The sequence below is a fragment of the Ornithodoros turicata genome, chromosome 4 (genome assembly GCF_037126465.1).
Source record: "Ornithodoros turicata isolate Travis chromosome 4, ASM3712646v1, whole genome shotgun sequence".
NCBI classification, from domain to species: domain Eukaryota; kingdom Metazoa; phylum Arthropoda; class Arachnida; order Ixodida; family Argasidae; genus Ornithodoros; species Ornithodoros turicata.
The window spans coordinates 76,372,341-76,386,873 of NC_088204.1; the positions used below are offsets into that span (position 1 = coordinate 76,372,341).

Consider the following 14,533-nt stretch of genomic DNA (forward strand, 5'->3'; position numbering starts at 1 on the left):
GGAGCCGAGGGTGTTCATAAATCGAGGGTTAACTGTATTTATATTTTAAATACTATTCTAAATACAATGTATTTAAATACTGCCCATCCCTGATATCCACCAATGAATTACGTCCTTTTGCACTTCGCCGCTACTATAGCCGCGACAAAAATATGTAAACCGAAACCAATTAATTATTGCAATAAATGACCCGCTTCGGTGGCAGATTTTTCTCTAAAAGGCGTCCACTGAAGCTTCCAAAGGGAGATACAGTCAAACTCCTTTATAGCGAACACCTTTTTAACGAAAATACCACTACAGCAAATTTTTTTTGCGGTCCCGCTGGAGCCTATAGGTCCAATAATGGACATCCTTTTTAACGAAAATTCCTTTACTGCGAATTTTTTTTTGCTGTCCCCTGAGCTTCGTTGTAAAGGGGTTTGACTGTAGTATCCATTTTAATGCTGACGGCGCCCTGCATTAGAAGCCATGTTTCTTTCACGAAACTCGTTTCAATTCGTATTTAAAAAATGAGCGGCTCCAACTCATCCACACGCAGGTGGCAACGGACAGATACTCGCAAAAAGGAAAGTTCTTCGATCGGTGCACCTTTTCGCGAATTATTTAGCCCGGGGATTTAGCTGAGATACCAGGTACGCAGCCTGTTATGCTGGGTTTACAAGCAACAACCCATCAAACTACATCGCCAACACAACCGCGGTCTGTCTGCGGTTCCTTTGAAACGCATACCCTGCGACAGCGCAGTTGCACTTCTTTGAACCCAACGCGTACAGCAGCCATGAAAACAATGTGGCCGCTTCTTCCGAATCAATCGACGCATCGTTCTATAACCTTCACTGCCTTCTCGCGAGAGATATTTTGCCGATGAAACTGCGCATTAAATACTTCTCCTTAATTCGGTGTACCGCGAATGCGCTAGAGCAGCCACGTGCTGTGGTGTACGGGCCTCTATACGAGGGAGGTTTTCACGGGCGTTTGAACATCTATACGAGGACAAAGCGTGCTCGTGAAAACGTTAGGTGGTATGAATAGATATAACGGTAGACAGAGAAATTTGAAGGGGTTGGGACACTTTCACAGATGTGGTTCATTATGCATCATGGACGCACTGTATACTGCCACTGTATACTTAGCAGTGATGGCCACTAACTACTTCTACAGTAGTTTAACTATTTATTTATTTTATTTATTTATTTATTTTGAGGGTACCCATCAACGACCGTGGGGTCTAACGGATGGTGCACCAGGACACAGGGAACACAATACAAAGCATAAAACAACAAACAGCAAATAATGAAATGTTAAGGGTTAAACAGTTCTCGCGTTGCTGTTAGGAAGAGAAGATTTAAATGATGAGAATGAGAAAAAAAAGATGTCAATATCATAATTCTGGCAGAGAGTATTCATGGTGCGCTGCAAGCGAGATATAGGTGCACAGTAATGGGCCATATTTTCATGAAAAACAGCTTGGGATCGCAAGTTACGCAATGGTAGACGAACTATAACTACTAACTACTTCGCGATGGAGTAGTTTAACTAGTAGTTTAACTACTTTTCATGGGAAGTTAAACAACTTTTTTAACTACTGCAATGTATTTTAGCTACATTTATAACTGCTTAACGTTCTCCATCAACACCAATCCCATTCTATAGTGTTCTTGCTGGACACTTAAATATGGATCACAAGCAGCGATAAAAGTGAAGATTTCGTACACATGCACGACACAATTGCTCTGCACCTCCGTTCTCATCAAACAAGTAGCTCGAGGTAAAAGTCGGAAGCGCAATCGTGCCGTAAAGCTTGCGGCAAAATCGGAAGTAGTTGGCGCCTGCAGTAACCTAACTACTGTAGTTAACTAGGTACTCGAAATAGTAGTTTAACTAGTAGTTTAACTAGTAGTTGCCACTACATTTCTGCAAGTAGTTGATAACTATACTTTTTAACTACAATCAGGTAGTCTAACTAGTAGTTTAACTACATGCAGTTAACTACTGGCCATAATTGATACTTAGCGAGGTACAATCCTACGAACACACTCCCGAGCAAAGCGCAGACGTCATAGCGCTCAGAGCTGCGTCCATTCCCATTGGCAGCCGTAAGCACGTGGCTTCTCGTTCACTATACCTCACTGGCGACGGTGGAGCCTGTGATGTCAGAGCCGCATGAGTTTCGGTAGTCACGGTGCTGTCTGGGGTTTTTTCTGGGTTTTCTTCAGACATATGTCGGCATAGTTCCCTTAGAAGGCGGCCCAGGACGCACATTCCCCGGGGTGTTTAAGTCGTGACGTTGCCCACCTCTGTGAGGCCGACAAGGGCAAGTCCTTCTTTCACAGCCACCACCACCGTAGTCACGGTGCCCATTTTCTCCGCTTCAAATATACCCAGAGAGTGACTTTTTCGGGTTAAACCCGATTCCGCCCGGTTATTCCCCCCGAACTGACCTCCGACCAATTCGGATTAAACCCGATTTCTCCCCGAATTCCAGTCACTATGAAATCCTCAAGTGAGGTTTCTACTGAAGACGAACAAAGGTCGCCACGTGTGCCAGCAATACACCCATGTGTGTCAACACTCTCTATGCCTTCGGAGATTACCGCTGGAAGGTCACGATCTCACGAAAAAACAACAACAACAACGAAAGAACAAAAAAAAAGAGAGATTAGGAAAGGACTTAACAGACAAGAGGAGAAACAAAAACACCCGATAACACCCGAAGGCAGAATTATCGGCCGACTTCTTCCCATATTACAGATTTTAAAGTAGCGCCCGATTTTAACCCCCCGAATCTGAGAAAAGCATTTAACCCGAAAAAGTCACTCCCTAATTTATACCCTCTTCGCTGTGAAACTTCCAATGCGGATTCCCATGCCGACGTAAAGAACAGTCTTCTACGATGTATCTGTCCCTTCTATGTGTTCCAGCCTCAGAACATCAGTTTCTCTCTTCTACGTTTGTCTGGTATAACCTGCATGAGATGACCTGTCGCGACCTCTTTAAGAGCTGTTTTGTTTGTTCTAGTGGGTGTACTTCAGTCCGTGACTCAAGTTTCTAAAAGTGTGCTTCGCTCTATCTTCCGACTACAAGCACAGTAAGGGGACGCCGGCGACAACCAGGAAGCAGAGGCGTGTATTAAAAAAAAAGTGTCTGGCCATTAGAAGGAGCCTAAAAACAGAGGATCGACCCGTCAATTTCATTCTGTGAGCTTATGTAACATATGCAAAATCAACTTCAACTTTCACTCTGTCGTCATTATCTACGCGAAAATGATAAGTTTCTTTCGTCACTGACCTTAGGCCTATAGTGAAGATCGCGATCCCAAGAAAGGTATGCAGTCGCTATAGGGGTATTCGTTCCAATCCAAGTCAATCCAGTTTCCCCAACATGGTGGCGCCCAGTAAATAAGGGGGAAGTATAGTATAGCTTTGGATAGCCTGCAATAACACCGAACTGTATTTCGACCGGTGATTGGCCACACACCTCGAAAGGTGCTCCAGGTACAGACGTGTCCCAGTAACGTCCAGACTCCCTTTTTTATACATGGCTCTGCCAGAAAGAAGCTTGTGCCATTAAGGACTAAAAATATTTATTTTACTTCGCATTATATAGAACAACCTCCGCCGATGGCTCAATACGCAAAGTCTGAATGCCGCCCGTGAACATTACGCGCTCCTACGAATTTTCCAAAGAACACTCAGACCAGCGGAACTTCATGATTTCTCGTTCTCCAAAAGTAGGTGACGTCACGGCGCGCTCTCGCGTCCGTCTCCTAGCAACAGCGCGCGCACCTTCCGTTGAAAGAGTGCCAGCAGCTGTTGTGAACAGACAATGGTGATGATGATGATGATGAGGGCTTTAATGGCGCAAGGGCAACTTAGGCCATAATGCACCAAGACAACAGAAGTTGTGAACAGACGAAAATCGATCTTGGAGGAGCAGCGTTGCCAGACGCGTGGCTGATTATGAACCCTGTGATGTGATGCATACTTCTCGAAACTAGAAGTTCACCGACTTTAAAAGAACGACGACTGTTTTCGTGAGAAACTTTATACTATACATTTGGTGAAAACGTACTTAAGTGATTTATTAAACTTGAACCAAGGCATGGAGAGGTATGTGGGAGTATTGCAGAGTGCCCCCGAGCTCTTTCCATTCCAGATGATTCAAAAGTAAGCGGGAAATGAAGTTCTATGAACTGCCCCCCCCCCCCCCACACACACACAGCAGTTTCTTTGTTTGTTTGTTTTGGCTTTTTATGGCACAAGTGCAACTACTGGCCCTCCGTATAGTGACGTTCACGAACTTTCTGGATTATTTTCAGGCCACGGGAGAGCGCTCTTCCGTTTCGCGAGAAGTTATTAGAGGGCCATTAGGGTTAGAAGTTATTAGAAAATAATACTTATATAAATTTAGAATATAGGATACCATTTACATGTAGGATAGTTGTAGAAATATAGAAAATAATAGAAGTTATTAGAAGTTAGAAGAGAGTCACCAGAAGTTATTAGAGGGATGTGAACTATTACTGAAGAGCGCGCGTCCTTCCGTTTCGAGAAGTGGTTAGAGGGTTATTAGGGTTAGAAGTTATTAGAAAATAATAGTTATTAGGGATGCGCCAGCCGAGCCCGCGAATTCTCGAATCCTAATCAGGGATTCGAGATTCGGGAATCCGAATCCCAGTGCCCAAAATGGCGAATCGAATCTTTCATTTCATTCATTCATTTCATTTAGTTTATTTATTTCGTTCATACGTAACATGAACGAATCCACCAACCACGTTTGTTTGTTTCTTTTTAAAATTGGCGCCTGCGGAGTCCGCCGAAAGCCTCATTGGCCGACGGGCGTTTCCTTGGTTGTTTGTTTACATATTGCTCTGGACTGAAAGAGTTCAGGCAGGAACCGTTACATTACAAGTTTATAAGAGTAATATGATTTTACTTTTGATTGTGGCTTAAGTTTATGGAAGTTATTCAGATTCGAGAATGTATGTATTTCTTGTAGTCGATGAACAACGTGTTAAATAAATTCCGTTTAAGAAGAACTATATGGGTATATTTTCTCACGAAACTAAACTATTATTTAATTTGTTTTTCATTAAACAAAGGTGTATCATATTCTGCTTCAGAACACTTTTCAGTAGAAGTTTTTTTTTCTTTTTTTTTTTTTCTGGCTTTTCAAACTTTTTCTATTTTATTTTTTTATGAAAGAATTCGTAAGATTCGTAGATTCGCAGAACCCTCCTTGGACTTCGGATTCGGAAAATTCTAGATTCGTCCCATCTTTAATAGTTATAGTTATAGGAATTTAGAATATATAGAACAGAAATATAGAAAGTAATAGAAGTTATTAGAAGCTAGAAGATATTTATTAGAAGTTTATTAGTTATTAGATGTGGGCTATTACTGGAGAGCGCTCTTCCGTTTCGAGAGGTTATCAGAGGGTGTTAGTAGATCGGTTGGTATAAATAGGCAACGAAAACGACACGAAAAAGGAAGCTGTCGAACCCACGCTTATAGGAATGTGAACAAATGAAAATTTTGCAGCCGTCGAAAAAGTCAGACAACGTCGAGGCTTGTGTTGTTTTCGTTTGTTTCAGACTCAGAACAGTTACTACTATATCAAAAGTGCTAGCCACATTGCGTTTTCGGGAAGTTTCCGGGTGTAATACAACTCGCTAATATCGATGGCCCTTGTATATGTGCGTCTATACCTCCATGACAAAGCACACTCATTCACACATCTGTGCACATGTTTTTCTTTTTTTTTTTTTTTTTTTTTTTTTTGCATTTCACCCAGTGTTGAACATTGTTCCCAGCAAGAAAAAAAAAACTAGAGTTTACAAAAACTAAAAAAAAAGGCAACAAACTCTCCGGTACAGCCAGCAAATTCTAGACTCGAGCTATACGAGTTAATAAGATAATAAAGCCTTTATTCCACACTGCCGTCCTTTTCGTTATTGTTATTATTCCCCGAAGTTCCTTATGGGAAGTATTCCCAATCATAACTTCTCCGCGCAACTTGGCACTTCCAGAAACGGACCGTTGTAAGAAGAAGAAGAAGAAGAAAAAAAGGGGAAAGTGATATCTTACGAAGCCTTTTCCTAGGAAAAATCAGGGAAGACGGGGAATTCCCGAGAAGCTCACACTCGAGCCATTCCAAACAGACTCCCACCAGCTGGCAGACGTAACATACCCTATAATAAATGAAGAATAAAAGTAGCACACAAAAAAATAAATTCTGGAAATCCATCTCGCGCGACTAAATCGACCCTAGCAACAAGAATCCAACCCAAAATCACGGGACACCTTTCGGGCTTAGCGTCACAAGAAGACGCGCATTTAACGCAACTCCACTTCCCTATTGGCTGGATGCGATTTAAGCGCCGCCCATTTCCCTCTCCCTCTCTTCTAACGGTCCAATCACCGCTTTACCTCCTGTCCGGGCTCCCGCGGAAGAACTTCTGGGGATTCTGGGGGCAGAGGGCATTCTACAACATTCACGGAATAAGTTGGGGCCCCCCGACAGCGTTTATGTAACATGACGTGACAGACAGTCCATCACTTTCCTTTCCTTCCCCCCTTCTCTCTCTCTTTTTCTTCGAGGTAACCCTTACGTACTTGGAGAGAGAAAAAAAAAGTACCAGAAATACAAACTGTACACAAGCAGGGTGGCAACGTTAATATAAATTTTGTCAGAAAAAAAAAAAAAAAATGAGGGAGTCAAATTGATCACGGAAGAGGGGGGAGAGAGAGGGTGTAACACAATTTATAATTTACTTTTACCGCGTACACTCTTAGAAGAAGGTTCCTTCACGGAAAGCGATTTCTCCGCAGCAAGGCTCGCGTGAAGACTCTCGCGGGTCTGACCGAGAGCCCCCTTCAATCCCCCTCTCCCTTTTCTGCGACGCCCTGTCCGTGGTTTGTGCCTTTCGTTCGAGATTGATATCGCCGTGAATTCTAATGAGCCGCTGTTGAATTAGCAACGCCCCGGGGGCAATAAACGGCAGTTTGGAAAGATTTATACGCGCACACACGAGAACAGAGACTGGACGCCGCGTTAAGCGATCCGTGTTTTTGTCCCATTATACACACTTCGTTGAAGAGCCACCTGGCAAGACTCTATGTGTGAGCGTTAGAGCAGCACTCGGAGTCATCGAACCGCGCGGCGAAAGTGTCGGTATAGCCAGACGGCTTCAGGAAGCCGGCGCGGGTTGGGATGCCGCGATTTCTGGCGTGCCCCTTTGGCCGCATGTAAAACGCAATAGCGTGAATCACACGTCGCGGTAGTATACCCCCTGGCAAACAAGAATCGCGGCTATATACACCACCGTAAACATCTGAGGGAATGGTATACGTTGAAAAATCATTCGTGGTGGCCGCTGACGCTGTAATAGACCTTGTATCGCCAACTGTAGGATGGGACAAGCGTTAGCTTGCCCACATCAGGCTTGAACAATAGACCACAAAACAGCAACCTTTTTAGAAAAGCAAGCGCCACCTGTGGCACGCAAAGGCTCATGGGAACTTCGAGCGTCTCACAGCATTACGAGTCGTTCAGTGGTGGAGGTAGAACAACAACATTCCCGGTGTGCGCAGCAGCAGCGTCAGTCGGGGTAAACCGTGACCGAAGCAGACGACAGAGAAGTGCCCCTCAAAGTTCCCATGCTGCTTTGCGCCTCGCGCTTGGTGGCGCGCGCATCTTCATACAATCGTCCATTGGGGCTAGGTCACGTATCTGAATTGAAGCAAAAGTTAAGTAGCGCCAAGTTTTAATTACTAAGCAGTTTTAATACGTGTTTCAGGTTGTTTCCCTTGCCTACCCCAGGGAAAACCTGACATCCATCCAGCAGTCTCCTCCGCGTACTTTTATTTTGCTGCCAGGTCAGGGATTCTTCAAAAAGAACAAAAAAAAATAATAATAATAATAAATAAAAATAAAACGCGGCTCCGCGCTGCGTGGGACACTTTGTGTGCGTTTTAATTCCGCGTTAGCGCCGCGAAGCAACTGTGCCTATATGACCGGCGTACAGATGTGGACAGGTGGAGAGAGGACAGCAAGAAGGAGTGGGGGACAGGGGGAGGGATTAGTATGCGTCCTGGGCCGACTTCAGGGGGGAACTGTGCCGACATTCGTCTGGAAAGTCTTCGGGAAAACCCAGGGGAAAACCTCAGACAGCACAGCCGGTGACAGGATTCGAACCCGTGTCCCCTCCCAGTCTCGGCGTGGAAATGCCACGGGAGCTGGTACAGCTTGGGACAAAAGTTCACGGAACACGGCACTGACGTATTTCTTCATCGGGACCTCCCCCTTGTAGATATTACGAAGAGATCGAATAAGAAACAGGTGACCGGATATTCTGTCCGTCCCTCAGTTTGTGTGTCCACTCCTGTTTGCCGCTAGGGTGTCACCCAAAATACAGAAATGTCACACTCCAGTGTTCCGTAAACTTTTGTCCCAAACTGGTACTTGGTATATGTGACCAATAAGAAATTGGCATCTTACAGCATGATCTACAAAATGTATGTATTCGGGAGCAGTCGGCGGACGAAAGAGCAACGTTAAGTTATACACCTCCTATACAGCTAGGGGGGTGGATTCACAAACAAGATCGTATATCTGTGTCGACATGTGCTCTTCCTTCGTTTTGAAATTCGGAAACTTCACAAAAAATTTAAAATCCCTGGCATACAAACGGGGGGGCATTAACCTTCGCGGTTCGTCGCCCTTATATATACGCAGACGTTCTTTCCGTAATACGATAAGGGTCTAGATAGAGCGTGACAGCTCACTCCTGGCGTTTATCTTCCGCCGAGAACGAAACGGGACCATTTACATGAGCCATCACGTATATAAGGCGAGAAGATGAAACACCGATTCAGATAACGCCGAGCCACTCGTAAATAATCAGACATATCGCACTATGCCTTCCGTTATCATTTTCTCTTTGCGTGCTCAAACAGCATATAGTGAAGCGAGAGCAGGAATATATAACTTCGTACTCCGTGGTCTGTAGTGATAAGGTCGGACACCCTAGGGTTTTATTTTTTATTTTTTCCTTCGTGTAACCAGTAATACTCCTGGCCGCAAAGTCGCAATACAACTATAGTAGCATGAGCGAGTCGATTTAATTTTACCCACCCGATGGCGCTGAAATCTCAACATACCATGTTTGTTTCATTCAGTGTTAGCGCCACGAATCAACTGTGGCTATATGCGCGGCGTACAGACGTGGACATATGGAGAGAGGACTGTAGGAAGGAGTGAGCAACAGGGGGTTAGTGTGCGTCCTGGGCCGACTTCAGGGGGAACTGTGCCGACAAGTATGCCGAAAAATCCGGGGAAAATCTCAGACAGTACAGTCGGTAGTAGGACTCGAACCTTCTACCCACTGCGGACGTTTTTACCCGCTGCGCCATGCCACTGGTATACCAGGTCTAACATTGGCTTGGCTTGGCTTACGAGCTCTGTAACGAACTTGAGCTCCGTGCTGGATTCGAACACTTGGCACCAGTGAGCAGGTAAGACTGAGCTCCTGAGGCCGTCGCTGAAGCATAGCGCACGGACAGTGCATGGAGTCCATGCTATATAATATACATTGAGTGGATGAGTTTCGTCAATTTCACTTTTCCCGACGTGAAAAAAAAAAAAAAAAAAAAAGGGCATTGTTAGTCCCTTTCAGGACTAGATGCACGAGTGACTATGCGAAATTTATGCGCTGTTTGCAGTGGTGGGGAGTAAATTCCAGAGTCGTGGACTAAAATGGGGAGCAATTGCAATCTAGGAGGCTATAGAAGCTGCAATTACTTCCCAATTTACATTCTCTTTCGAATGTTCTTAGCTTTTTCCAAGTTCCGAGAACGACCATAGAAACCGCCTTTGTCGACTGACCGCGTAATTGTTCATGCGTAAAACACTTTTGCATCCGGTCTGATGCATCGGAAATGTGAGTCCTTGCGAAACGTAAACAATTCCAGAGAGGTTACGGTTTCTTAGTAAAGAAACGTTAGAGTGTTATACAGCGAAAGAAGGAAGTCTCTGAAAAGGTTAGCCAGCTGCAGGATTCGAACCCGAATCTTCTGGAAATCCCGAAGATGTGGGATTCGAGAATTCGATTCTGGAATTCGTGCTGGCTAACCTTTTCAGTGATTTCCGTCTTTTGCATTGTTCTTAGGCACCTGAGGCTTGTCTGTCGTCCTTTTTTCTGTGTTCCAGCCTTAGAACGTCAATTTCTATCGTGCTATACAGTGTTTGGTCCTGAGCATGCCATGACATCTCGCACCGCGTACAGCCCTCCAATTAAGCAACACGCGTTTCCCCGTAAAAGACAAAAACGAAAGCTCAATCCGGAGTCGCAAAGTAACGCGCCGTCAACGATTATAATCTCCGCCGACCTCCGTTGCTGCTCGCTTTTATGTCCGCCTGCACTGCACGCTTCCCCCCACTAAGACAACATCAGCGGCGAAGCACCCTTTACAGGAGCCGTCCTCGCCACGGCCAACGGCCTTCCTGAGACAGCACGCGAGGGAGCATTACGCGGAATGGAAAGACAGGTCGTCTGACTTGTCAGTCAAAGTGCAAGCGATCGTCTGTCTTTGCCTGGAACCAGTGTGTGGAGGGCAGCAAGCGCGTCACATGCTATATCGTTAGGCGAAAGTAGGAGAGGCGAAAGTAGATGATGAAAAAAAAAAAGTACGCGACCTCAGTCGGACGACATTCGATCTGAAAAAGCCCTCAGGTGGGTACAGTAACGCGGCCAATTATTCATAATTCGTAATTTTATAGCCGACGCTTTCGCTGGAGTGACGTCACAGCAGGTACGCAACTTCCGGTTTCTGTTCTGCTCAGCAATAAACCCACCGACTCGAGACAAGAACACGAGGTTCGTTTTTCTTGTTTATCTCAAAAAGCCAGGGCGCTGTGCTGGACGAAATTTTGCATTTGGCATGGCCTGTACACGGAAATTAATCTCAATATCAGTCTTCGCAGTAGTGCGGAAAGAACGAACACCTACAGAAGACAGACACAGGGCGAGTTATCAACCGGCCCAGCTTCTGCTTCAGTAGACAGCTTCAGGTCGTTCCTTTAAATTGCAACGCGCATAAAAGATTGCCGGCCTTCTGGTGCCTTGGTGCTCCGAAGAGGTCGACGCCCCACCCGGATCAGTGACCGCCTCGACTATCTCAACGCGTGAGGCGCTCGCAGACTGGCCTCACGTCTTTCCAACTGCAAATGACGCAGTAAAAAAAGAAGAAGAAAACGTAGATACAAACGACCTGTTCGTCTATATCGACAATTCGGAGAACAATGTCGAAAAGCGCCTCTATAAATATGGAAGAGAGTTGAAGCGTCGTTAATATCATTCATAATCGTCCACTTCCCCGAATCGCTCTGCCTTCCCTCCATCCTCGCAATTCCCTCTTTCACCGCGTGTCAGAATGACGCTTAACGGGTTGCCGATACGCAGAAACGGATGACGTCACCGAAACGAAATGAAAACGACATCCTACGAATTCCTGAAGCACGCGAAGAAGAAGAAGAAGAAAAAAAAACACTGACAGACTACGGCCACTTTTATTTCCGTTCTCCGGAATTCTTATTCACCCTCCCATTTTAAACCCGTTTCCCCCGACTCTGCCTAGACTTTACCCCCTTTCACACCCCTTTTTCCGAAACTGACAGCGCAAAAATTAGCGCACACTATCGTGAATTCGTATTCCAGGAAAAGCAGTCTGAATTAAAAAAAAAAAGCTAAAGAGGTAAAAATGGAAGGCGTGCCTCCACAATGATTCTCATTCCCGAAAGAGAGAGAGAGAGAGATCAATCACGTTCATTCACCCTCTCATCTCCCCTCTTCCGTTTCCACTTATATCAGCCGGGCATTTCCCTACACGCTATATTACTATTAAAAGATGACAAAGAAACAGAGATACGCCGGCACGCATAAATATATATAACCGAAAACTAAGCGACGATGACGATATGCTTCCTGGAAAAACCACGAAGTCTTCGCTCTAAACGTAACTCACCGCTTTCCACAAATAAAGCGATATAAAGCGGTTGATATCCTTCTAAAATAGGGTCTGCTTCCCGGAATGAGGAAAAAAAAAGAGACTCATTCCCTTTGCTTCCCTACCTTTACCCTTTCCACTGTGCTCACCTGCCTCTCCTCCAATAAATGATCGTCTGCGAATTTACCGCGCGCCCACTGGTTCGCTTTTCTTTTTTCAGCACGCCACCTGAAGCCGGCTCTTTTCTGTGTCGTCTGCTTTACGACGTTGTCCGCGCAGACGATCCCGGAAACAGAGAGGGAAATTTTTTTAAATTTCTTTTTCTGGATAATGAAGGAGAGAAAACGTTGCTGTGAATGAATGAATGAATACGAGTGGGATAGAATCTTCTACCTGATATTGGAAAAGTGGCTGGATTCATCCGTACGCGGAAGCGAGGTTCCGATGAAAACACGTCTGGGAACAAACTGTATCTCCCTTTGGCGAAAGCAGACGATGACGGCGACAGGAAGAGTTCGCACTTATTTCCATTTATTGCAAAATACATAAGCTTCTCATTTTGGATAACAATACACGCATTCTTGTAAATTCATTTCAAGAATTCATGTCATTCATTGTAAATAAAATTAAATAAATAAATACACGCATTCCAACAGGCTGCAGGGAAGCATATCAGCCCTTAACTTTGTCCTAGACAATTACTGTCGTGCACTGACCAGATTATGCCAGAAAATGTCACCACTAATCCTTTTATAAAAAATATAAAAAAAAGAAAACTTTGTGGTCACCCTGTGCAATAATTTACGTAAATAATATTATAATAAATATGGACCACATGTCCTCGATTGCGGAAAAGGACACCCGTCTGGGCCTTCATCACACTCAAGCTTCCAACTTTCCATCATAACAGAACGCACGCCTCGCAGAAGACGAAAATAAAATGCTGAGAGGCAGTCACCACGCTCCCAGATATCTTCCCATTGCTTCCATACTGTCGCAAGAGCCAGCTGTCCCGCTATCCCTAATAACGTCATTTCCTTTATTTGGGTACGTCGGCACCGTTCCTGAAACGGAAGCTAGCGATACTTCCGAAATACACGCACAAGTATACACGGATGCTTTACGATTATGGCCACAGCCGTTGCAATGCAGGCGGACACATTCCCATTGCACGAAACGACAAGCCATTCACAAATGAGACCGAGGTCAACGAAAGCGTACCCTCTAATATGGTACTTTTTCTTCGTGCGTTTATATTTATTATTATTATTATTATTATTATTCCAATATATGCCGACGGTACGGGCATTTCCGGGTACGGGTCCGTTCCTGCGGTTCGCAAGGAACATAAACAGGACCGCAAACGAACGCTAAAATATGCCCGCGAAAACAGGTCAACGAGAGCACGAACTCCACCCGTACCCTCTTTCTCGTGGTGCTCTCCAAGTTGTACGAAACATCCGGTTAGTTTATTCTAACGCGCAGATGTCCGATAGACGAAAAGAAACGTAGATGAACACATGCTGCTTAGAAAATATTTGAACGATTACGTTACATTTAGCAACGGTGCTTTTCTGTCATGCTGCACCATCGCAGACGACAGCCGCGGACTCTGCATGCCTGAAATGGCAAGTCAGCGGGCTTGCCCTTTAGGAAAGCGCCATGCTCATGATTCTGAAGTCTGCGTTTGCAGGTTGGTCGGGCTCGAGATTGTAAGACGCAACATTACTCTCAAATTCCTAACTTACAAGTTTTTTTGCTAAGGAATATCAAAATGGACGCTAGTTCGCGCCCGTACTTCACGTATGAAAACAACGAATTTCCAAGCCCTACACGAGTAACGGTACTTCATTTTATAACGCTATCAAGTCTTCCTTACACGGTGACCACGACACCGACAAGACAAAACTCGTTAACCAATTCCGAACATCCAATGCTCGAAAACCGTGCCTCACTTTTACTTCACCAGTGGCATCGCTAAGCCTAATTGAGGTCACCCTCCTCAAAACAAGCAAAATGACAGAAAACGGGCTACCGGTCGGTTACTAATTCACTCACCTTTTTCGGTTGAATCGCTACAACGGAGGCTCCACCCAGCTCCCAGACAAGGCTCTGAATCTAACTGCGCACGTATCTCCATATTTCAAGCTGGTTGCATTCTTTAATTTAGTACTTACAACAAGAAAATTCTCGCGTCCGTGCAGCCGCCAAGAGAAACTCGCGCGCGACTGCAATGCAGAAGTGGTGCGCCGCACTGTAAATTTAATCCTAACTAGTACTGAAAAACTAAGTCGTGTCTAAAAAAACAGAGATTAATAAATTCAGTTTTAAAAGTCACATGACGTGTTGCAATATATCACAGTGAAATTAATGCTTGGAAGAAAGAACAGCGAACTTTTTGTTGAGTGTCGTCTGCGAACATGACATTGTCAAGGACGTTCGAGAAAGTTCGACACAACCGAAATAAACCACTTTGCAGTGCAGAAAAGTCGTCACTTCAAACCAAAAATTCGAGCACACTAAAGAAA

At 44.8% G+C, this 14,533-nt stretch overlaps 1 protein-coding gene across 3 annotated transcripts in view; it reads right to left on the reverse strand.

Annotated features, from left to right (window-relative positions):
- LOC135391904 (chaoptin-like) overlaps positions 1 to 14,246 on the reverse strand; it is a 355,781-nt gene extending 341,535 nt beyond the window's left edge. For 2 of the 3 annotated variants that reach the window (XM_064622444.1, XM_064622443.1), the window contains exon 1: positions 14,064 to 14,246. The gene's annotated coding sequence lies outside the window, so the exon portion shown is untranslated. The remainder of the gene's footprint in view (positions 1 to 14,063) is intronic. The other variant, XM_064622448.1, reaches the window with a different exon arrangement.
- Positions 14,247 to 14,533: the final 287 nt, after the last annotated feature.